Source organism: Temnothorax americanus, unplaced genomic scaffold (genome assembly GCF_048541705.1).
Source record: "Temnothorax americanus isolate GAGA-0224 unplaced genomic scaffold, ASM4854170v1 Scaffold12, whole genome shotgun sequence".
NCBI classification, from domain to species: Eukaryota; Metazoa; Arthropoda; class Insecta; order Hymenoptera; family Formicidae; genus Temnothorax; species Temnothorax americanus.
In genome coordinates this window covers 3486885-3512863 of record NW_027509253.1, presented here as the reverse complement: position 1 = coordinate 3512863, position 25979 = coordinate 3486885, and the positions used below count along the sequence as shown (strand labels likewise).

The following is a 25979-nucleotide window of genomic DNA, read 5'->3' as shown; positions in this document are numbered from 1 at the left end:
TCTCTCTCCCACCGTCGGCGCCGTATTTCATCGTTTCGCGGGCGTTGTGCCCGCTAAAACGGCCGGATTATAAGCGGCCGATAAACTCTTTTATTTTATTCGCGCCCGCCCCCCTTTCTCGCCTGTTCCCGAAAATCGAGCGTCGTTATTCCCGTCCGCACTCGTTTTTTTTCTTTCCCTTTCTCGTCCACTCTTCCCCCCCGCCGTTCGTTTGCGTTTTATTTATTCCATCGTAGCGCAATTTCGGTCGCGGTCATATCGTCGTTAATTGACCACCTTCTCGATACAGGAAAAAGGAACGACTGTAAAAATACAAGGCGCTTCTCGCTCCTATCATCGAAATAGAGACGCTCGGGACAGAATTTGGTCGACGCATCGTTATATCCAGCAATAAATAAATTCACGTGCGCTGCGCGAGGCCGTTTTAGGCAACTCTGGCCGCGCACTTTTTCGAAAAGCATCAAAATTTTGCTTTATCGTTCATTAATCAGGCGCGAGATAGCCAGCGACGACGAGACGAAGCCAAAGACGTGCGTCGAAAATCTTCTTCGTTGGCTCTCGACTTATTTCCCGTCGCAAAAAGCCAGACACGAATAATCGAACGAACCGATCAATGTCGATAGTTTAAGCGAACGAGTTCATTGCAGATCGTTAAGACGAGCGTTTGGTTTAGCGCGCAGAAATAACCACGCGATTTTTTTCCGCCGCGGCGACTCGTTCTTATTAATTGCGGCTTGTCTTTCCCGTAAATCTCTCGATCCGGCTATATTCCGCGGTATACTGAGCCCAAATGGGGTTTATATCCGGCGGAATGGGATAGAGGTGAGATTAACGGGCATGTCGACGCTACATCGCAATGCCAAATTTGCTGTCGCTCAGTTCTTGTTACCAGGAAACACCCGTTAAGCGTCGCGGCGCGTCCAAAACCTACATCAGAGAAAGAGAGAGAGAGAGAGAGAGAGAGAGAGAGAGAGAGAGAGAGAGAGAGATTGTATCGTTAGTTAAACATCGTTTTGCAAAAAATCAAATTTGCAACAGCGATTAAAAAAATCTCCGCGAAAACATGCCGAATAATATTAAACAGATGATTCTAATATATCACTGTATGTTATTATTTATTTCCATATCGATATGTTTATAAGAATTTGTCTGGTTCTAAGATACTGCTTCCCGATTCATAGTAATCTGTGCTTCGTGCGAGGGGACGTAGAAAGATAACGGAAGGTAACGCATGACGTTACGAGTCAAGCTGAGTGCGAACCGGACCCTACGTGTCCCTGATATCAGCAACGTAACTGCGAAATGACACTGTATTACACAGGTGGTGTCGGTTAAAACGCCAAACTGTTTTACCGCGACGACAACGTGCCAACGATTAACCCGGTGTGCACGTTGCACGTCCCTCTCTCCCTCTCACTCTCTTTCCCTCTTTCCGCACGCGCGTGCATGCGTACGTGCGTGCGTGCGTGCGTGCGTGCGTGTGCGACCTTTGCCGCCTAGCCGATATAAACATAGAACGCATGCATCGCTGCCGGTGCACGATGGTGCGGCGACGCGATCCTTCTCGCACCCTCTGTCATCCCTTGTCGAGTTCTCTCGCTCTCTCTCGCTCTCCGCGCAACCCCCTCATTTCCGAGCGACGCGAAGCGTGTTGCTGTCGCCCCAACCCCCGCACGTTTTCTCTTCTCGCCTCCTCCCTCTCTCTCTCTCTCTCTCTCTCTCTCTCTCTCGGCCACGTTTTCACTCTTTCCCACCCACCGCGCAGACCTCCCTTCCCATACTCCCGACACCCGATACCCGACACCCGATACCTAATTATGTTAAACGCTTCCGGATTTTGCGGCCGGATTATGCGGCCTCACTGCCCTCGCACTCTCTTTCGCTCTCTCCGCGCTGCTTTCTCCCCGTCTCGTTCGCTCTTGCACGCGTGTTGTTTCGACTGTCGCGTCGATCTCTCGCTCTCTCGTGCGCGCAGAGAAAGGATTTATAGAGAGAGAGTAACGGTTTATATTATAAATGACGAGCGTTTATCACAAGAGAGCAATTAGACGAGTCGCCTTAGACCCCGTAACGAGATAAAGATATTTTTAGAAAAGAGAATATATTTATATTACGAGAATGTGAAAAATTCTCTGAAGACAAATGTATTTTCTTTTCTGAGAGATATAAGCCTATTCTAAAAATATTGTTAACAAAAAATGTCTCGATACTTTAATATGTGTCTTTATAAAAAAAATAACATTTTACTGATTAAAAAAATTGTCATTAGTTGTAATTAAGATAAGAACATCGAGGAGACAGAGACAAATTGATTTAAAATAATCAAGTTTGTTAGTTCAGATTTCTTCGTCTTTTTTTTGAAGATATAAATTTTTATCGATGACTTCTGACTCTCGTGCGGCGTGCAAACGCAACTTACGAGAATTTATTGCTCGCGATTAGTCAGTTAGAGAGGGATAGATCTGTTCGTTTACGGCGCGTCGGGGAGAGGAAAAAAAAACGAAAACGTTTCGAAAGTGCATCCAGCCGGCGCGAATCGGCCGGAAGGACCGAGAGTTTGTCGGAAAGAATGGGGAAAAAGAGAGTACGGACCGCGAGAGAGCGTTCCCAATTTCTGGGCAATCGCCGGCCAATTTCGGCGCGTGCCAAATCCACCCCTGTTCGGCAGCGGTCCGCGGCCTCCACCCCTCAACGACCACCCTCCTCGCGCTCGACCGCCGAAACCGATGTTGCGCGGGATCGCGCGATTTTGCACCCCCTCCCCCCTCCTCTCTTTCGTGTCGCATCTTTCCGCACGCGTGCAGAATCCCACTCGCTCGCTCTCGCTTTCGCTCTCGCTTCCCTACGCCGCGCGCTCGTTTGTTCTATATCAACCCCCGGGCGCGATGGAGGGTTTGTGTACGCGCAGCCGGCGAAAAACCGCCGGCGATGATTGCGGTTTACGGCCGCGAAAAACCATCGATCGGGCGACGTAATAGCGCGATTTCAAGTTTATCAAGAAATAGTGCATAGTCGCGGAGAAAAAAAAAACATGGCCAGGAATGAGCCGTCATTATGTGGAAACGATACAGAAATATGTTAATACAAATAAACAACAATACAACAATGACAGGGGATAAGCTATCGCGATTTTTGGAAAACGCATAGCGGCATTAATTTCACGAGTTTCATTAGAATACGTGACGATTCGATATACGCGGCCATATTATGGAAGGATGCTCGAATGACGTAAATTAATGCGTTCATTACGAGAAGCATTTCATCTGTGCGAAAATAATTGGCGAATAAAATGACCGACGAGAGATTTCCCGTGCGATTTCGTCTTGAATATTTGTCGGCGATCAAATTGGATTAAAGAAGCTCGGGAGGTCGGCTAACCGAAATCGGCGCTTGTAATGAATCTCGGATTACTATCGAGTGTGCATAATTTCCTGCCGTGATTATTATCGCGTTGCCCTAATGCTACATTGTATTAAATTTCAGCGTTGATAACCAGAGACTGCTGCGTCCAATATTATTATTATTATTATAATTCTCTCTATTGTTGCGGACAACTTCCCCTATTATTTCTTATCTCCGTATATCGTATCAGCGACCTTCTTCAGAAATTTATTAAACCCGCTTAACGCGCGCTCGGGGTGAAAACATGTTATTACCGCGACACTTTGTATTATTGCCCGATGAGCTTTGACAAAATTTTAATTGGAATCTTATGTTATCAAAAATGCACAACGTTGATATAGAGAGTAATGTCTAATCAATTCTTGCGTGGGCAAACGAGTTCGGTCCCTTTTTCGGAATATCGAGATGTATACGGTGACGTCGTAAAAGCAGATCGTAATTATGCTCGATGTTCCAAAACACGACATTCGTATTATCAAAAACGAACGTGAATAGTGTGTTTAATAATACCGCGTACGGCAGAGACTCGATAATATTAACGCGAGCAGAAGGGGTTTCTGCAGAATTGTGTTAACGGGCTCGAAGAATTAGACCTACACCTGCACGCCCGGCCATCTTGCCCGTGCGTTTCTCCCCTACCGCAATAATAATTGCAATCCGCGCACCTGCCGATTCGCCGTTTGCGTAGCGTAGAAAAGAAATCCGTGAAGCGAATTACGAGACCTCGGCCAATCGGTCGCTCGTGCGCACCTTCTTATCCGTTCCTTCGTTACTCGCCAATCGCCGAGCGGGGAAAATCGGCATAGCTCGATTTATCACACCTGGCCGTGCCGCGATACGAGATTTACGCAACGCGCATTATCTTTACGAGCCGCGCGAAAATAACGTCATCTAGAGTGCCGGGAACTCAATAGCGTTTCGTTTCGTTTCGTTTCACTTCGGTGAAATCGGACAAACACAGTGTGATCCGAGAAATCTTCCGGGAACACGTAAGGTTGGGCAAACGTGTTGTTATCTGTTACACACACACACGCCATATAAAATACACTATAAATAAGATAAACGCACGACGTTAATAAATACAGGAAAATGGATCAACGTGTGCATTTAAGATAAAACTCTCTTTATTATCTTTTTAAACTTAATAGTCTCGAATGTATATGTGTGTGTGTGTGTGTGTGTGTGTGTGTGTGTGTTCATACGTCTGTCTATAAAGACACCTTGTTCGCCGCTCGTCGTGAGGTATACGCGTTTCTTTTCGCGCCACCCTTTTGCGAGGGCGTTGCTTAATAATTTTTTACTCGTTGGGTACAGCTCGACACTTAACATCATGACGCGAGGTTGTAAAAACGCGTCTGGAGTGGGCTGCCCTTGCCGAAGTGTCTGCGAATAATTAACGTTTGTTTTACAACCTCGCAGGCTTTCACGAGCGGCCGCCCCTCCGCCCCGACGACAAGTCGTTAGAAATTAGGACGCTATCAATCGATAATTCGAAATTGAAGGCCGAGAATATATCAGACCGGGATCGTTCGCGACACACAATCGCAGATTTCCGAATCCGGATATCCGCGACAGTCGCAAGATCTGTGTATCGCTCGCATTCAAGTTTATTTATCTTATCTCACGCAAAACTCACGTATCACGCAACGTTATCAGCGAGATCAAATATCGTATATCGATATATATATATATGGAGGAGTAAAAACCACAGTGGTGTGTAAGTCAAATTTTTTTAAATATTTCCTCGCGTACATAGATGCAATTTATATATTATACAAATTGCATCTATGCACACGAAAAAATATTGTTAAAAATTTGACCTGCACCACTGTAGTTTTTACCCCTCCATATAGCCGTGAATTCAAGGTGTGGACATAAACTGGAAAAAATTCGAAGATTCGGAGAAGTTTTGGACACTCCGGGTGTCGAGATCGGCTCGCTGACGAACGGACGTTCCCGCTCGTCGATGATATCCTTCCTCGAACTCGCTCCAATTGTCGTCAGCCGTTCAACGAGGCGTAAACGTTGGCGGCGCAACACGTGTACCCCGTCGTCGCCGCGCGTTAATTGCCCGATAAAAATCACAACACGCCAGGCAGCGGCGCGGCGGCGCCGAGCAAAGTGGCGACACACAGCGACCGGGTCGCGTGGTCGTAAAGATTAAAAATGCCACGCGTCCGCCGCGAGGATCGCGTTAATCGCCGGTTAATTCGTTAATTACGAAGCCACGCACGTTGCCGCCGGCATGCAACAATGTTTCGGAAAAGACGTCGCGAGCGATAAGCTACACTCGGTTGCTTTCCCTTCGTTCCGAGAGTCTCGCCGTTTCACTTTTAGAGGAAGATATCGATGATAACTTATCGCAAAACGCCATTTAAATAATTATCTCCAAGAGTGTAAACGTATGTAATAGTTTTTTTTTGTAAAAAAAATGGCGAGAGACTGTTCTTTAAATCGACGGGAAATGGATATCGCGACTCTCTCTCTCTCTCTCTCTTTTGGCATTTTTATAATATCGATATTAAAGCGTCCTCGTAATCTCGACAACGTGGACGGATAGGGGGAGGTTGCGAAAGTGGCATTTGAATCGTCTGATTAAATAAATCGCTCGCAATATCGAGGTCTTGTAATTCTGAGAATTGTCGATCCGTCTAAGTGCAAACAGCAGAAATCGAGAGATATCTGGAAATCACGTTGTATTTTTTATTATCATTTCGATATCCATCCGCGGGGAAACAGCGCTTATTCATTTCAGCATGCTTAAACACGCTATTTTTTTAACGCGGTTTTCATTAGCGGTATTTTTCAAGCGTCGCGGATCATTGGTATCGGCGACAATTTATTTGTCTATCTTGAGATATGATGAGTATAACTTACATACAGAGATTGCGCCGCGTGCGAGATTGTGTCTGTGTGTGTTATTCGCGACAATATATAAACATTATTTAAAAGGATCCCCTGGAGGATTTCACGTCGGGATAAAGTAAAACAGGATACAATTTATTATATCTGGGATACTCATCAATTATCTGTTATTCCGTGCGCTGCTATTTATTATCAATGAAACTAAATAACCTCGAGTTTTGTCTTTGTTTTGTCTCACAAAAATAATTTATGTATTAATCAACTTATTCAGAGGAACGCACCCTGGGGATAATCGGTCGTGAATTTAAAGTTCGCATCGCGCCTCTCGATTATTTCGTCAGCTGGTCTCGGCCCACGCGATTGAGAATTATCCCTTTGACTCGAGGTAAGATCCGTCCGGTAACCCTCTTAACCCCCCATTCGTTCGCCGAAAAGTGCACCGCTCGAGGGTAAACGGCCGAAGTTCACGGACTTCCCTTCGGCCCCTCGCGCGCGCGAGGCTGTCGGGGGGGGGAGGGAGGGAGGGAGGGATAGATGGTCGAGGGTGGCGGCAGCTGGGGTGGTTTTACGACGAGCGAAACGCACATCCCCCTCGCCGGCCCGCGTCCTTCCGTGCCGATCGCTACGCGCGACGTAAACTTTACGGTGTTTATGAATATTTATATTAATCTACATTTTACGGCGGCGTCCGCAGCCACGCAGCGACGGAGGGACGGGCTTGGTTAAAAAAAAAAGGAAAAAGCGCGTGCACGACGACGTCGAAAGCCCGAGTTTTATCCCCGCGACGACGGAGGCGGCGAGGATGAAAAACTTGGATAATAATTTACGTCTCGTCTTAATGGCTTCGTAGTAATCCAACCTCGAAGTCCGGCATATGTATTTCGGTATAATTTAACGCAATGGATGCGGCCTTCTCTCTCTCTCTCTCTCTCTTTCTTTCTCGCTCCCTTGTGCAGGCAACGAATATAGGATTTTAATTGCGGATCTTTGCAGACGCGTGTTATTAAGCAAGAACGAAAATTAAAACTGTATGAAAAAAATGGAAAAACATAAATAGGAATGAGTAACGTAATTGATATTGCGTCAGGAAGATTAGTAGTCCACTTTTAAGAATGAGGATATATTAACGTTTCAATCGCGATATAATTTGGTAGGGATTTTTAATAGTCTCAATTAATAATAGAGCGCCGAAGGCAGCGCGAGTCCTTCACATATATATATATATTCTTTCTTTCGCTTCCTGTTTTAATGTTTAAGCGCGGTGGCGGCCGTATCTTGTTTTAAATATTTCAACTCTTTTCGCGTAACTGCTGCGCGGCTCCGTCTTAATCTTTAAACGGGCAGAATCGCATCCCGTTTTAATGGCCGTCATAATTTCCGTTAATAATAGATTGCGACGGGAACGATCGTCGCTCGCTCGCTCGCTCGCTCGCGCGCACCATCGCATCGCGTCGCGCGAGCAGGATTAGCAAAAACCGTAAAGGTTGATTCACGCTATACGACGACGTCCGTTCCGACAACGACACATAGTTAGACAAGGAACCTATTGTCCCATCCTTGTCTACGTACGTGAACGTACGTGTCTTGTCGAACGTGACGTCCGTCCGTATAGTGTGATCAACCTTAAAAGAGCATCCATCTGCGGCGCCGCCACGAAAGGCATTGCCGTAATTACAGCGTTCGTGTTAACGTTCGTCCTTAATCGGCCGATCGATTACGGTGATCCAGCCAGAAATTCACACGGCCGCGGAAAAAGACGAAATGTTCCTTCCGCCGCGTGTGTTGAAAGATTCTTCTAAATTTAACTTCATTAGACGCTCCGGAATTATTTCCATCCTCATATTTCTACTTGGTAACCCTCTCTCTCTTTCCCTATGTCTTCCTTGTCTACCCTAACATGTTTCAATTTGTTAAAGTGAAAAATCTGTACTTCGTAAAAAATCTTGATATATTTGCGATCGTGAGGAACATTGAAATCAACAGATTTAGATTCTTTTCTTTTCTTATTCTCTATAATTATAGAGAATATAATGACAAAAATAATAATGATTAGGTTTATTTCTTATAAAATATACGTGATTACAAATGTAATAATGGACTTTTAAAGATAAAACATATAAATCAGAAAATATCTTCTTGGAAGACTTGATTGAGTTTGTTTCGTGACACTTTTCACGACTTGTACGAAACGGAGAGACAAACGAAAGACGTCGCTGTGCGAACACTATATACGCGTGAAAAGGGGCTACTTTTCCCGAAACTTGGTGAATTCTTGATTTTCAACGACTCTCATCGTCACCCCTTTCATCGAGCCGTGAACGAAAACTCCGCTGGGATTTTCCAAAGGCCGTGGCGCAGCCGGCCGCGAAAAGCGCCAGTTTTGTCTTAACGACGCATCGGCACATGCACCCGCCGTCTATCTACGTCCGCGCGGCCGCGACGACGCAACGTTCCCGAGGATCCGTCGAGGACGAAGGGGGTAGGCAGGAGAGGGTGGCGGCGGAGAATAGCCGAGGAGGGTGAGTGCAGGAGAACGGGTGGCGCGCGAGGTTGGGTTTAGGGGGTGGCGTTGTACGGAGGGATGAGATCACGCGCGGCAGCGCGCGGGGGACGGAGGGGGGGTTGCGCGCGGGGGAGTGGGTATAGGGTCGCGGGAAAAGGAGGGGGGCCGGGGGGGGCGGTTGGTACCAAACAGCGCTCACTAGCTCACATACTATTGTGTATACTATTGTTCTGGTTGGCTAATATCCAAGATGGCCGACCACTAGTTATACTCGGGTGGCGGCACAGTGTGCGTGTCCTCGCTCGAGCGCGCGCGCAGCCGCGCGCGCTCGAGCGAGCGAGCGTGCGCGAATGTGTGTATATGCGCGTGTACAGAGTATAAGGCCATACACACGTACGTACGTGTGCACGCTCGTGTGTACGGGGAATTCAGTGTACCGAGCAATGCACGGAGCGATGCATATATACGCGCGAGATAATAGCCATTGGCGGAGCCTTAGTCTCCTCGAGGTATATTGATCTACCGGCGTCGTCGTCGTTGTCGTTGTTACCGAAGAGCGAAGACTTCCGAAGGGCGAAACGCCGTCCGTTCGTCCGTTCGTCCGCCCGGCAGCGGAATGCTTCCGGTAGATGCGTGTATGGATGCGTGTTTGTACATTCTACTCGGTACGCGGACCGCGAACCCATCGCTTTCGAGCTTCTTAAAACGAGTTGTAACTTCCCCACAGCGGCCACAGCCACCAAACTCTCGCCGCCCGCCCCGTCATCGCATTTGCTTCTTGACGTGCAAAGCAGTTTCTTTCAGACTTTTGTCTGAAGTATCAAGTTGGCGTATTGGAGAAGAATATACGCGATACGCTCTGTACATCTTTAGTTAAAAATATCTTATCTCAGTCTTTTAATTTTAAGCATTCGGTTATCAATTTACTCGGAAGTATTTTATTCTATTTCCCCTGAAAAGACACGTTTCTTTCCGCTGGATGAACGCCGACGTTGGTGTCGGCGATCAATCCATTATGAATTAATAACGCGAGATCGCGTGGCAGCGACGCATGTTCGCACTTCATTGTGAATCCTTCGCGATAGCTCGGAGTAGCGTAAAAAACCAGAGGGATTATCGGGCCCCCCCCCCCTCGCCTAATCTCGCGTGTATCTTAAATCTTCCGTCCGCTCTGTTATCTGCCGAGCTGGCATCTAACTCACGTAGCGCGCGAGTTACTGAAGTTTCATTATCACTCTTAAATGTTAATTACTTTGCATAACGCAGGTAGAGGAAAAATCAGATACCGCGTCGCACACACCGGCTTCCACCCGAGCGGAACGCTCGCGCGCGCGAGAACGTGCGATTGTCTTGTTTAATGGCGCTTTTTATCGGCATCGTCGGATTAAATAATCTGGAAATCGCGACGCGCCGCCGGTTTTATCCGTTTCCGAGAAATTGTGTCCACTCCGCGTGACGCGGAATGCCGACTTATTGGAACGCTCATTAATATTTAGCATATGCGCGAGCGTGAGAAGATCGCGACGTCGCGAGGACACCTTATATTTAAATATTCGACGTCTCTATTGTATCTCAGGAACGCGTTGAGCTACTTCCAATAAGCGCGCCGCCATTTTTCATGCGTTCTATGGAACCAGTGAACTCGAAGATGTGCAATCAATTATTATATAGACGATACTAAATCTTCCCATACACGTGCAATCACCATCGGCATAATGTATACCTTTCTTCTCTCACGGTGTGTGCCGACTTCGTTGAATAGCGGTGCGCTGCATTATCGTAATCTCTCTCTCGCGACTTTTCTATTTTCGAAGACTCGCAGATCTTGAAATAAACGTACCCGTATATGGATCATGTACCATAATTATCATTCGTCATAAAATTAATTCAAGGGTAACTGGGACGAGTGTCGGTGTCAATTTCCGTGACGAATCGAGCCGTTTCCCGAAATCCCACGCGCAACGAATATAACCGAATCACGAGAATATCGCGCGCTGAAAAGCGGATTCCCCCTCGCACGCTAACCTGTCGCGTTGCGTCGCGCCGTGTCGAGGGGTGTGAATTTTCGCGCTTTAAAACAATACGACGATATACAGCCCTTTCTTTCTCTCGCTCTTTCACGATAAAAAAAGCCACGTCTTTCTTTTCAAAATATATAATAAGAGTGATTCATACGATTTTTTCTGGCCTCGTGACGAGTTGAGAAAAAAAATTATTGTGGTTATTGAAGAATGCAGGCAGATTATTGTGAAATCATAGCTGCATATTTTAATTCGGTGCCAATGGAAAGTCACGCCAAAGGGGTGCGGTATATACTGCAGTTTCCTTCACATGATTCTAATGTCTTTGAAATAAAATAAAAATACAACTTTTTTAAAAAATTCAACCGCGATTCTTTTCGCCGGGAAAATGTGTTACGTCGCGTGCAACGTTTGCAGATAACACATGCACACACGAGTGTAACAAAAATTGATATAGTTCCTTTCTGGAAAAGGTTCGATTTTTTTTTAATTATCACAGTCAAAGCTCATCGTGCGCAGCGTCATAGTTATTTACGAACGTATGAAACATACATGCGATTTTGGTGGCTCGCAATGAAAAACAACGGAAATGGAATCGATCACGATTCTATGACCGTCGATAAAACAAGTAGTAAACAAGTAGTATTTGTATTTGCATTGAAAATTCATTATAGTCGGACCGGTAGCGAATTTCAACCGCGCGTAATTTAAGAATTAAATTGTTTTTAGAAAAAAAAACGCAGTTCTCGTTAATTGACCGATCCCGCGCGATAAGGAATCATTTATCATCCGGTTGTGCCATCAATTACGCAACATCCTATATGCATTTGTAAAAAGATGGAGCGTCGTTGAGGATGCACAGCCGCAACGCAATCGTTCGTATTGAGTCGTAAACTTAGAAATAAACTTGAAATTGTATTTTAATGAAAGGAAATATGATAAACAATTCGCGCAACTCTTATTTTGTCTTCGATGGAATTTTTCTAATTCGCAATTTATAAAACGGGGAGTACGGTAATCCATTGAAAAAAGGTATGAGAATACAGTACTTATAAATCTTGAGAACTGAAAAAATCCAACTTAAAAAGATAGTGAATCTATATGATACGACACGTGTGTGACATTTAACATATATTTTATGTCTATTAAACTGACAGCCACTGCAATTGAATTTAACATAAGCAAAAATCTGATGCTTTTTTATCACTAATTTGTTGCTTTATTCGTGAGTTTTTTGTTTTAACTGATTTCGCGCATGCTGTGTGCCAACTTAAATTTATAATTAACTTCCTTCGTCCATGAAATTATTGGATCAAGTATAATTATGACATTTTTACGAAAAAATTCGAGACAACTTTACATATACTCATGTATAAACATAACTATTTTTATTAAATCGACTGAAGTAATAAAATCGCGAATAAGGCAACAAATAACAAAAAAGGACGTTTATGTTTTATTAGATTGTATTGCAGTGCCAGCTTAATAAACAGACATATTGTTAAGTTTCGGATCAATGCGGCCTCTCGTCAATTTATACGAGATCGTCCTATATCACTGTGTCGTCGTTTCTTACAGTATGTGCGATATACGCGTATTCGCGGTCCAGATAGTCCGTGAAAGAAACGAGGCACTTATTTCGCGATGCATCGCGATACTCCGCCAAGGGTTAAGCCCACGCGGCAAATTCCTGCCAGCTGCAGACGCGCGTTTTGCCCCGACTGTACATCCTATTCCCGCGCGTGAATATATTAGGGTGGTTCTGCTCCCCCTTGGAACTCGAACACATACAAATTAACGATATTACTCGCGCGCGTACGCTCGCGCGCTCCTACTGTCCGTGTATATGTTAGAGACAGAGAGACGTAAAATGCGGCGGCGGCGGCGGCGGCGGCGGCAGCGGAGGGTTGCGCGACGCGTCAAGGGGTGGAGAGGCTTGGAGAGGCTCTGCGTATACGTGTGTGTATGTGTGTATGCGCAGGGGTGCGCAGGACGGGGGATGAAATATTATAATACGTCACTTGGCAACTGTGCTGCGCCATCGAGCGGTGTATACCAAGTTTCAAATACGCTAATTCGAAAGCCACCCCTTCCACCCTCGTTCCCCGTCGCCGGGGTAGCACGAGAGTTACGCGACTTCTTTCTCAACCCTCTTCTCCTCCACCTCCTCCGCGTCCTCCTCCACTTTCCACCCACTCGCTTGCGTCTCCGTATGCGCGACTTCGCCGCCGTCTCCCGTGGCGAAGATTTCAACGTGCGACGAGGAGAAAAATTACCGGGATGTTTGCAGAGGGAAAAGTAGAGAAATGGAGAGTGGAGAGGAATCGCTCTGCAACGCGGAATTTTGTTAAATATATATATATATATATATATATATATATATATATATTGCACGTATATTGCATTACCGCGTAAAACTGAATGTTCAATCGTGAAACTAAATCGGTTCTCGGTGTCGCGATGATATCGATAACGGGACGGTTCCCTCCCTTATTGTCCTTCTTTACGATCTTCCTCGACCCTTAGTTTTTTTCTCGTGTCGATAAACAATTTCTCTCGCGTCGCGGCTCAGATTAGGCCGAATCACATATCAAACAACGTCGTCTTCCGTATGCTCGCCTTTTCAACCACAACAATATTAGCGAGCGTCTCTCTCGTCTCTCGGCCAAGTTCTATTAGAGATGCGCGATTCCTTACCCTTCGTCTGAGAAGAGAGGATATAAAATACTGCTCTTTCCGGGCGCCGCGAAAACTTGTCCAAAGCGAGCTCGGTTAAAAGACGACCACGACGACAACAACGGCGAAGTTGAAAAAGTACGACGCGGAGGAGAGATAAACGCGCACACGGCATTAAGCTGCATCTTTGTGCCTATGTACTGGACATTTATTTTTACACTAAACTGTCAACAGGCCAGAAAGAAAGAAAGAAAGAAAGAGAGAACTGAAACGAAAAACGCGAAAATTCGCAACCGTAGATGCAATTTGCGAATTCTTTGTGGTACGCACTTTTTTATATAATATATGGAGCGTATAAAATAATTGTTGCAAGATGTGGCAATAAAACTCGATGTCAGATTTATGAAGATAAACTGCCTAGTTCTTTCTTTGAGATTAAATTATAATAATTAATTAAGTTGAATATGTTAATCGTATTAAATAAATGTAGATAAATATAAAAATATACTCCAGGAAACATAGCATTTCTTCAACTTTTGCTTTCTATATCTTTTAATTAGCGATGTATATAAGCGAAGAAACATGTATCTTCTCTCTCCGTCACAATGTAAGTCGACTCTCAAAGTAAGAATAACCCTTGCATTAACGTTTCACAAGGTTAAGATGCGTGTTATATGGGATCCATTAAGGCCTCACCGGCAAACGATCGCTTCTGCCATGCGAAGGGAACAATTTCCGCACGTAGGCATCGGGAATTCTTCGATCGATGCCGATCGCCCCCGAAACCCGATACACCCAACAGCATTCTCCGTAGACGAACGGAAGGTACGCGTCCGGAGTGCTTTTCGCGAAAGACGCCCGGTATACGGGCCCTGTCCACGAGGGTGTGGTTTGATTAATGACCTATTCGATCCCCCTGCCTTTCTACGCGGATGCTTCGCGCTGCCGTAGTATCGAATTCTACCTAAATACACCTGTATACGCGTGCACGCGTGTGCGTCAACGTGCGCGCGCGTCTATTCGTCCGTTTATATGTACATACGTCGACGAGAAAGGGGGATGAGAGGCAGGAGTATAGTAGGTAGGTAAAAGGGGTTGCACAAGCAACAGAGAGAGAGAGAGAGAGAGAGAGAGAGAGAGAGAGAGAGAGAGAGTCGCATTCATTAATACTACAGGATCGAAGAGAATCCTCCGAAAGTAAACATCATTACAAAGAAACTAATGCGAGGGTATAATAATCGTGCACCGACTTACAAATGTAATGGAAATGCGGCGCAGCATCTCTCATTGTTGATAAAACTGGGAGTTAGCTGTTAAAATGAGAGCAAATATAGTAATTGAAAAATTACAAGTCAATGCGTGGTTCATCAAATAAAAGCTTTCCCCAGCAAGCTAAGTGAAATTAATTAAATGCGTTACAAAAGCTTCTCCGAGACTCGCTAACGTGAAATGTAATATATCCCTTATTGTACTGACTAATCATATTGGGGTTAAAACCGAGTCTCGCCACGACAACACTTCGTCTATCCAAATTTGCACGTGGCTGCTGAGAATTAAAAGGAAATGTTGGTTAAAATATGATATCGACTTGTTTGATTCCACGGATTCAATTCTTGGAGTATATCGCGAATAATTATGTTCCGCTCTAAACGGTATACCTAATGCCATTAAGTATTCCCGGCGTTCGAGAAATGGGAGCGCGAGATGAAAAGGGTTCAAGAATCCAGATACAGATGTAGGATACGCGGCCCGATACGAATTCTCCGATACGATGAAAAATCATGATCGTCGAAACGATAATACTCCATAGCGGACTGTAGAATCAGGGGGGAATCACTGCGATGCCTGGTAAATGATACTTACAGCATATATTCCGCGAGACCCGATGCGGCAAAAATGAGACTGGAAACAGGAGGAGCCGTGACAAGGACGTGTACAGCGCACGACATTAATTTCCAGAGGCGGCTAGCAAGTTTCGCGGAGTTTCGAGCTCGCTCGCTTGCTCGTTCGTTCGCCGCAAAATACTTTGACAAATCCCCGCGATATCTCGCGGAAAAACTCCGCCGGCGAAGTCGAGAGAGCGCGCGCGCGCGCGCGCACACTCTAATCGAAAGGAAACACGGCGTCGCATATAAATAAGAATTTATAGACGATGAAAAATGCGAACGAAAGTTGGAGTTTCGCGCGAGTTTTCTTTCTCCGCTCCTTCTCCTCCTCCTCCTCGTCTTCGTCCTCTTCCCCTGCTCTTCTTTCTCTCCTCTCCTCTCTTTCGTTCCTTCGTCATCCTTCTTCCCGAGAGTTCGCGCGGGGGCGGAGGGGAGGGAGGGAATTTACGGGGCGAAGTAAAAGTTTCGCGCGAAAAGCGAAAACTCTCGCTAATGGCTGTTTTTCTTGGGCGGAATACTTAAAAAAAAGGGGCGGGCGATGGAGGAGGGAATGGGTGGCGGCCGTAGGAAGCGCGAAACGACGGAAATAAAAACGAGAGAGTTACTCGCTTCTTCTCTTGTCTCTCCTTCTTTCTCGTTCCTTCTCCCTATCTCCCTCTCCCCCCCCCACGTCCGCTCTCTTTCTTCCTCTTTCACGTTATGTCTCCGCGACAGAAACAAAAAAGTGTAATTTGCCGCTATTAGGCGACACCCTTCCTCGCGCGCGCCCAACCCTCCCTTGTCCGTCTCGCCCCCGCGAGAAGAGGGTGACGAGCGCTGAACTCGCGATATTACGACCTCGGCGACGACCATTCTCGCTCGCTCTGCCTCTCTCTTTCGTTCTTTCGGCGCGAAAGAACATACAATCGAATTACATCCGCCGGATCTGGTCGTGGCGTTACATCGTCACGAGCGTAACACTGTGACGAAGACGGCGAAGACGAAGTCCGCTACTCGCGTCACGTTGCATCAACTTAGCGAGTGTTGCTGCAAGATTCAAGAATATGCTTTGCGCGCCGCCAGAGCGCGCGAGAAAAAGAAACGATTTTTCTCCTCGTCGCGCGTACAAACACGAAGGGGACAAATAATGCGCACAAAATAATGGTATACATCATATAAAAATATCGTCGCGATTAACGTATCAATTAAATCTAACGAAGATATTTCCGCGGAGATATTCAGATTCTGATTATTGCCACATTTGCGACAATTCGTCGTTCAATCGCGGTTTAACGAAGCGCACAGAAGAGCGTTGTCAAAAATCACTTCCGTTAACTGCACGCGTTCCCGCGGGCGTGTAATAATCAACTAGAAAATTACACACTAATCGGTTAGATCCGGTGGAAGAGATTACCTAGGCGTACGCGATGCGTCCCGACAAGCACGCGAAACGGCCGTCAAGTCGTTGGCTATGGTCGTAGGTCAATACCATATCTGCCGCATACGTCGTGCGCGAACGCACGCACACGCACGCACGCAGGAATACGGACGGATGCGTCGAGCAGCCTGATGAAACGAGGGTCTCGCTTTATTTATTAATCCAGCCGTATCCAACTGCTTTCTATTGAAAGAAATATCTGAATTTTTAATGGATTGTTTCTATGGCTATAGCCACCGCAGAAAAAGAGATCCTTGAATACGTTTTTTAATAAAATTACTGGAAAAAAATATGAGTTTCACTGCATTTTATATATTTTTAATTAAACGACGTTGTTCTTTGTCTCTTATAACGTTTTACATTAAATAATCTATTCTTGAATTTTAATTAGATATGTAGTGTTGAAGCTAAGAAAAAAAAAATCCGAAGATTGATATCGTGAGAAACACTAAAACCCTAAAAACATTTGAAATGCTCTAGAATCGTGAAAGAAAGGGACTGCCATTACGGATATCAAACCTCTATGAAATTGCACGTCTGCGTGCTAAAAACGGAAGAAAAAGTTCGATCGGAGGAAAGGTTAACGTGGGGGAAAGGGCAACGAAATGGGGAGGGAAGAAACTCGCGGGCTCGTTCTTTCTCGAGCGGGGCGGAAACGTGGGACAGGTTAGCCGTTGAAGTAGCAACGCAAAAATAGCGATCGAACATACCGTCGGCCGTGTAACCACCGCGCGCGCGTATGCGTGCATGCGTGCCGTGTGCGTACGTGTGTGCGCGTGCTCGCGCTCGCGCTCGCTTTCCATCCCGGCGAGGGATAACGCGATGCAATGGAAATCAAGCGCAACCCCTTGCCACGGATTGGTATATACGGAGCATCGGCTCCGATGGAAGCCATTATCTTGATATGTTGGCCGAGCATCGAGCCACTCTCTTCGTTCCAGGCCCCTCTTGGTTGCCCCCCTCCCCCTCCCCGCTGCCCTTCGCCTCTATCCCGTCCTACCGATCGGTAACGTATAATTAAAGTTGCTCGCCAATGGCGAGAAGAGCGAGAGAAAGGAGCGGAGGGAGACGAGATGACTCGCCGCCGTTGCTCTCCTCTCTGCGGTGGAAAAAAATTTTTCACAAGGTAAACGGAGCTGATCGGCCGAGCTGGCCCTCGATGTGGACGAGGCCGAAATTCGAAACCGGAAGCAGACATCGGCGAGCGAAACCTTGAGAGCGAGAAGGGAAGGACGGATAAGGTTCACCGTCCTTTCTCCCAATGAACATAAAATATTGTAACGCGGTACAGTATACGAATGAAATACTAAAGAGATCGATATTCCATGAGAAAGTTGGTCTTAACGATCAATTTTTTTCAAAAATGAAGATAACGTCTTTTTACAATTGAACATTCCATGATGCTCCACTGTTCGAATACCGAACTAATTTCTTGCGAGACTTCAAAACCTTACAAAGTTGCGAAGTTAGCAACTAACTAGCAAGTATATAACTACGACTATACCTGCTACTATCGTTTAATTTAATATAGTTTAATTTATTTCAAAGTCAAAAAAATCTATGAGGACATGTACAGACACACGCACATACACGAAATTGCGCGTCAGAATGGAAATCTTCATTATACCTTTAATATGCGCACAGGATATCTCGCTACCTATTTTTTATAAATAAAAAAATTAGAGAACTGAACGGAGACACCATCGATTTGTTAATACACATAACACTTTCAGAAATGGGGGAACGCTTGAAATTCCCTGTTTGAGACGGCGAGAAGCCGACGCGCCGCGCCGTGGCGCCGGGAAATCTCTTCGAGCGGTAAACGAAGGATTTATGTGTCGAGCGGACTGAAAGTCAAGTCCACCGAAGAGTGCACTTTAATGCACTCGTCGAACGTCCCGGCACGCCGCGGCTCTCTTCGAGGGCGCGAAATACTTCCGAAGTCACGCGGCTTTCCCCGCTCGTCGAAGGAGAAGCGTATTATTTAAATTCAGACAACCCCGCGAAGAGTCATCTGGCAAATAGAAGCACAGTGGAGCGTCACTCTTCCCTGATCAGAATCTAGACGAAGAAATAGGGGCAAAAGAAAAACCGCGAGCGTGACAGATTATGCGTCGCCTAATCCAATCTATCTAATTTTATACAATTTTGTCACATTAAATGTAGATCTAACTGTAAGTAAATCCAGCAAATTCAGAAGCAAATCTGCATTATAAATCTGCAAACGAAATAAAAATCTGGAGAACGTGTCTGCTTTATTCCTCCGAGAGTTATACGGTTCTCTCTATTTTTTTTCTAGTCGACGTACTTATTGGGATTGCGGATGGTTACAGCACGGTTATGTTAAAGTATAGGTTCCCCGTCGATATGGGGGTTGGTGTTGCTATAGCCGCGTTATAGCACGATACGTTCTGACGTTCTCATCAAATATTAACGGGGGCCGTACATAAAGCGCGTTTCCCGCTTGCATGAGGCATTTTGTAAGGAACGCCACTTCGCGTCCATATTTTCACTTCTTCGATTTAAACGGAAACGAGGCTCGTGATCGAGAGAATGACCGGAAGAATAAGGACGACCTCGCGCCATAAAAAAAAAATCAGGAAAATGTTTGAATGTTTGCCGCGAAAATCGATTTTCTCTTATTCTTTCTTGTTAACTACGAAAAAATACATAAATTACAGAATGTTCTATTTTCGGGCGATAAACATAAATTGAATGTTCAAAGAATATTCCAAAACGACATATACACATAAATAAAAGTGCTTTTATTTCATGTTTTTTATCTCTTAATAATAAGAGATAACACAAAACCAACCACCGCATCCACCGTAATTTAATATCTGATCTAAAAACGGTAGTTGAAACATAATATTCAGTTATAAGCAAAGTTGAAAATTCTTGTCTTTTGATGAAATAAATATCAGAAGGGAAATTTTTTTCAGTTAGTTTTAAGTGGACTGCACTTTACAAGTACTTTGAAAGTTGAGAAAATATTCTATATCAGAGAGCATATATACAGACATTAGGCACTATTTTCTATCTTTATCATCAAAGGCTGTTCTTATGGTCAGCATCGTCCATAAGTTCGCGAAAACAGCTCTAACACGAGAGAGAAATAATTCAAGTTGTAGACTCCAACTTCGAATTACATTATGTATATCGCGGGGCACCGTCGTTTTTCCATTTTCCTCGTGAATTTTCGATCGTGAATAGTTAAAGATCGAATATACGTTGTTATCAATAACAATCTCTCTAATTCTATTTACTCGTCCTAATTAAATAGCTCCGACGTGTCGACGCGATATCGGGGGTAAATACGGTCGGCCCGGTCAAAGAGACTTCTTAGCTGATCCCTGACCCAGAGCTCAGCCCGGCGACGCGACGGAGCTGGCCGGTCGAAAGACAGTCAAGCGAGAGGAGATAATCGAAACTCAATTTCAAACATTTTACTCGCGGTAGATTAAGCGAGTCTATTTGCGAACTCATATCCTTCGCGCGACCGTCGCCCCTTCGTTTCGCGATCGAGATTGAAGAAGAGAGATTGAAGGCTCAGATTGAGGACCAACGACCCGCGCTCACGATAAAATCATTATTCATTTAATTTGAAGCAGATTTCTTTTTAATAATATTCATCGTTCGAGGTGTAGCTGCTAAAACGTCCAAGATGTTGAAAGCCAGAAGGACATTGCGAGTTTTTATATTATCTGACTTTAGAAATGTCAAAGATTTATTGAAACAGCGCGTTATTGCCTTCGAAGTAGGAAAAGATAGCCGAAAACCTACTCAATCCGTTTCGGCTTGTTTGCGAGAGGAATTCGCACCTTTCGAAGAAATTCCTATAGGTCGCCCTCTTTTTCCGCCGCGTGCAGCCGCGACTTTAATAGGCGCGCACGGCCGTCGAACTCTCATTCCGTCGGATCGTCTTTCAGCGGCGCGATTTCCCAGGCAAAAGCCATCAGAAACCGGGTCGAAAATATCGCCACGTCATCGCGTATATGGCCGCACAATAATTCGCGCTGCGCGCGTATGTACCCCGTGGTTATATTACCTCGCGAACGAGTCCGCGTGCAGATGACGACGAAGAGGAGGATGATGAAGGCGGGAGAGACGAGGGAGGAGGCGGAAGAGGCGACGGCGGAGCAGGAGCGATCAGAGCGTTTTAAAATAGAGCAATTTTTAATTATGCCGGCTCTACTCGTGATCCGCGATACCGGAGACCGGAGTACCGGAGAGCGGTAGATGGGACAAGCCTCCTACCCCCCCCCTCCCCCCAAAACGGCGGAGGGAGGCGAAAAAAAGAGAGCGCGCCGACGTCTCTCCATCGTCGCGCCGGCAATGGCGTATCCATCCGCGCCTGTTTACCCGCTCGGTGCCGCCCGCGACGACATATTAAAAATCCGCGAGCGCGCTACTCGCCGCGGCGATCTTTTCCGCAAACAAGCGGAATTATATGCGAGCGGTAAGACGTAGACAAAAGGGAGGATACCTACACTCGCGCGCGTGCACGATGCGCGCTCACGGCGCTTTAAGGCTCACTCCTGACGACGTTCGTGTGTCGTCGTCAACGCGCATACATCGTGTACGATCGCGCGCGGAGACGCGTGTGTAACGTGTTCACGTATATGTGTGAGTGCGTGTACCTCGTCGCCAACCCCTTCGCCCCCTCGAAACGTTAAGCCGCCGAAGCGGTACGTAGGCCTTAAGCCGCATCGTCGCCGATCCTCCGGTACTCCTCCCGCTTCCCCGTCGTCCTCTTTTTCTCTCGGTCCCTCTGTATTCTTTATCCTACCCCTTTCCGCCCCGCTCCCACCCCGTTTCGTATACGCGATGCATGGCGACGGACGCGGGCACTGCTCTCTCACCGCCTTAATGCATTCGGCAAACATCGCCAGCACCGTTGCGCGAACGGGTCTTTATTTACACTACGGATTCTTTCTCTTGCGCGCGTGCGTGCGTGCGTGCGTGCGTGCGCGCGCGTCGTGCCATGTGTGCGTGTCGCGCAGTAAAACGACGTTGTCGATGTCGAAAAATGTCGATGAGCTCGAGGCTGAAGGCACTCGACTGTACTCGCGTAAAAGAGCAACTTGATCTTCCGATTTTCGGCCAAGCGATTTTGGAGCCTAAAAAAATTTTTGCTCGCGCACGAAATCGCGTTTATAAACAGCCAACGGGTTATTGATATTATATTTTTCCTCGATAGAGATTGCATAATTCATTTATGTACCTCACGGTCGACGTTATAATTTACCGTCTTAAGAAATTATGAAAACGTTTGAGCGTCCTAAATTATTCCAAGCGCTAAATGTTGAATAAGACGATATATTTAAATCGTAAGAAAGTGTCCCACTTTCTGGATGAATATACCTCGCGCCGTACCGTCCGCAAGTTCATGAACACATCCGCTGATTCAGCGAAGGAAGGACGAGAAATGCGACGCACACGTTGCATATCATGCATCACCTCGCATTCTTCACACGCACTCAATTTACGCAAGTCACAGGGTAAACAAATTTACGCCCGTTACACCGGCGCCCAAGGAAGAAAAAATACGCGCGTACAGGGTTTCGCGGGGGTTTAAATTTTTTCGCGACATGGTTAGCATAGCCCGCTCGCTCTCTCCGCGAGGAGCCGAAATGAGCGGGACGCGGAGCGAGGGGCGAAGTGGGTTGATGAGATTTCCAGGTACACGATGAAAGTCGTCCGCGCGTGTCTGGCGCCATTAGGCCAGCCGTGTTTTCGCGCGACCCGTTTTCGCGCCCGTCACCCCGCCGGGCCGAGCGCTACTTGTAAGCAAGACTTTGGGAAACAACGACGACGGGCGTCGCGTCGCGTTCGCATCGCGCCAACGAGCAAATGATTTTTTTCCACGATGGCCGCGAGCCGCGCGGAAAAGTAGGAAACCCTGTCGAAAAGATTAGAACACGGCCGCGCCCGTGTCCACAAGTAATGCCGGGGCCCGTGGGTAATATCTCACCATTAGGCATAATCATCCCCTTACACATCCGACGAGCAGCACATCCACCCGTAGTCGGGCGCCGCCGGCCCTCTAATGCCTTATAATTTATAACTCGCCCACCTCCCCCGTCCGTACCACCTCCGCCCCCTCCCGCCGCCACCACCCGCGCGACTCGCGCGCCTCTCCGGCTCCTATAAGCTCGCGCCATCCCCCGTTCTCTCGCTGCCGGAATATATATCAGCGTTAAAGTTAAAGGCCGCTGGCAGTCAAGAAAGTAAGCCCCCCCTCCCCCTCCTCTCGGCGAACCGTCCGGAATTTATAAATATGGCGTCTAATATTCCGCCGTTATCGCCGGACGTTGGAGGAATCGCGTCACGACCCCGAGAAAAAGGGCCTCCCCTCCGGACTTCGAGCCAGCCCTCATAAATCTCTTCGCTTCTCATTTTCGGGCTCCTCCTTCTTTTAACCCTATCAACTTCATTGCGACAAATTGTTGGTTCAATTACACGTGTAACCGCGTGTATTTTTTATATTGCAATTATTTTTCATCAATTATTAATAGTCTTATAATGACTTATTAATCCAATGCCGTGATATATTCGAACGAGTTCTCTGGATAAATAACGAGCGAATTCATCAAGCTTCATCGAATTTTAGTTCGACGAATGTTAAATTGACGATCGCTAAATTCTTGATGGCTCTCGTTAAAAACGGAGAACGATATTATTCGTCGGAGCTGGTCGACGACGATATGAAATAAAAGAAACTGTACGTTTATATATACATATGGGTGACATTATAGATTTAACGGCCGTTATCTGGTTTAAGAAAGTTGACGACATCGATCGTAAATCTTTTACGGATATGGACAGGCGAGGGGGTTGAGTTTCTCTCGCTTGTACTTTGGATTTTTACGGAGAGAATGATATTTCGGGGATGAGGAATTCTCAATGCGTCCCACTTTTCTGTATTTTGGGACGAAAGACCTCGTGCGCGCGAAAGATCTCGGTCGCCTAGCTTGCGTGTTCGCGTTTACGAGAACGTGTCGATGAGCAACGATGTTATCAGCGAGCGAAAGGCTCGACTCGCCCCCGATCGCGCGATAGCCAACTATCGTCGTCATCGTCATCATCGTCGTCGTCGTCCGCGTAACGACAGTCAATCGCGCTCTGATTTTCGTATTAATTTAATAATCCGCGTGCACGCTTCTCGTGCTTCGGTCACGCGAGCCGCGTGTACATCGAGTGCCCATCGGTGAATAGATAAAAGCGACCGAGGCACGAACAAAGTACACGAGGTATGATATATAGGGTGTCGGTTGGCTATTTCTTACGGTCACCCTTACGGTTCCTCTCGGTAACACGAAACAGACATTTCCCCGAGTCAGAATCACAGGACGTGACGAAGGTCAAATTTACCTTTAATTTTTTAAATAAATTAGTCGTCTGACGCCATCATGATGCGGCCGAGGCCAAAGGATTTCTTGTTCCTTCGATACAATATTCAGAACTATAATTTTACAGAGAATTAATATTCGCAATGGTAAATAATGCGATTACACAACAATATAATTATCTGGAGCCCTTAAATTAAGCTAATTTTTTGCTCTAAATATATAGTACAAATCTGTAGTAGTATTTACAGCGAAAAGTTTTTCTTTTACAGCAGTATTTCTACCCCACAAGCGCAGAGGAGAGAAAGAGTTAGAATAGAGCGAAGGGTGTGGTTAACTCGCCGTTCTGATATCGCAGGGAAAGGAAAGGAGTGCCGATCGCGAGGGGGTGAGTTAAATGCAGATTGCGAGAGCCTTTCGAGTGATTTGACCAATTTTACAATTTTAGAGCGTGATGCCGACGTATCGCTCGAGCGAACGAGGGAAGCAAAGAGAGCAAGGAAGAGAGAGGGAGAATGGGGAGGAAAATCGAGAATGGATAAGAGAAGGCTAAGGACAAAAGAAGGACGAGAGGAATGGGTGGTCGTGCCGCACCCCTAAAGCTTCGTATATGCATAGCCGTAACTGTGGCAGGGCAGTTAGGGCCCGTTAAGCAATATCTATTTCCTCCGGCGCCGTTTTTCTTTCCTTCCTTCCTTCGTAAAAACGCGGCCGCCACGGACGATGGGCGCGGCACATTGAATACGCGTACACAGATGTCAAATATCGATATTTTTCAGATAAGTATGGATATCTGACTCCTCAAGTTTTACAGTTTTAGAAACACCATCGAGAAAAATTTTTAAGAAATTTTCAAAATATAAAGTGCAACCCACTACGTATCCAGAGACTGCAGTAAACGTTATTTCTTCAAAATTCGTAAATATATCCTTGAAATGCCAATTTTGAATTAATAAGCGTGATTAGAATAATAAGGTACGAATTTATAAATTTCGTGGAGAACATAGAATAAATATCATTGAAACTTGGGGTATTCAGAAATTATATAATTTTTTATATTTAGAAATTATAGGTATTATTTTAATTTTAAGCAATTTTAAATAATTGAATTTTATAAATATAAAAAGAAAGATATTCAAATTTGACCTATATTTACTTTAATCCAATTTAAAATAGCTTCGTGAAGCGACGCATACAATTACGCGATTAATCTAGTATCACTATTAGAAAGTAATAAAAAGTAAACTAAATGTCTTACTAATACACATTGGCAAAGTGAGGTTCCGCGCAATGAGATAATGCTCGTGTTGTTGATTGCGGGTGAAAAGGCGGCGAAAGATATTCCGTGAAAGAAATCGCGTGATTGTAGCTTCGTGAGAATCAGTTGATTATACAATCCGGCGGCGGCTGGATATTAGCGAGAACATCGTTATTTACCGCTGACGACGACGACGACGACGACGACGATGACATAACGGCCATCCCCGCCCGATGGCGATACGGATCGACCATTTTGTAAATCAGTTCCGACATTTTGTCTTCATAAATCAGGCGTTGCGAGGGCCCGCTCGCGCGGAAGCGTTGATTATAATTAACGCGGCCCGAATTAATAGGGCCGCCCGTCGTCACGCAACGCCGCCGCGCCGGATTCTTCCGATACGACGCCATTATTCGCCGCCTCTTCGATCACGACGCCGAGGCCGGTTGGCCAAGTGCAATCAACAAATTTCTCGAAAATAACGGAAGCGACGCGGGGGAACACGGCAGCAGCGAGGGGTATCACGCTGCAAGATTCCGCTAATTAATTTAATTAATGCGCCGGCCGAGAATAAATCGCCGTTCGCGTGTGGGTGTGCATCT

At 46.0% G+C, this 25979-nt stretch overlaps 1 protein-coding gene across 5 annotated transcripts in view; it reads right to left on the bottom strand.

Moving 5' to 3' along the window:
* The window catches only part of LOC143893213 (protein bric-a-brac 1), a 361046-nt gene that overhangs the window by 80588 nt on the left and 254479 nt on the right, over nt 1-25979 (bottom strand). The gene's annotated exons all lie outside the window — the stretch shown is intronic.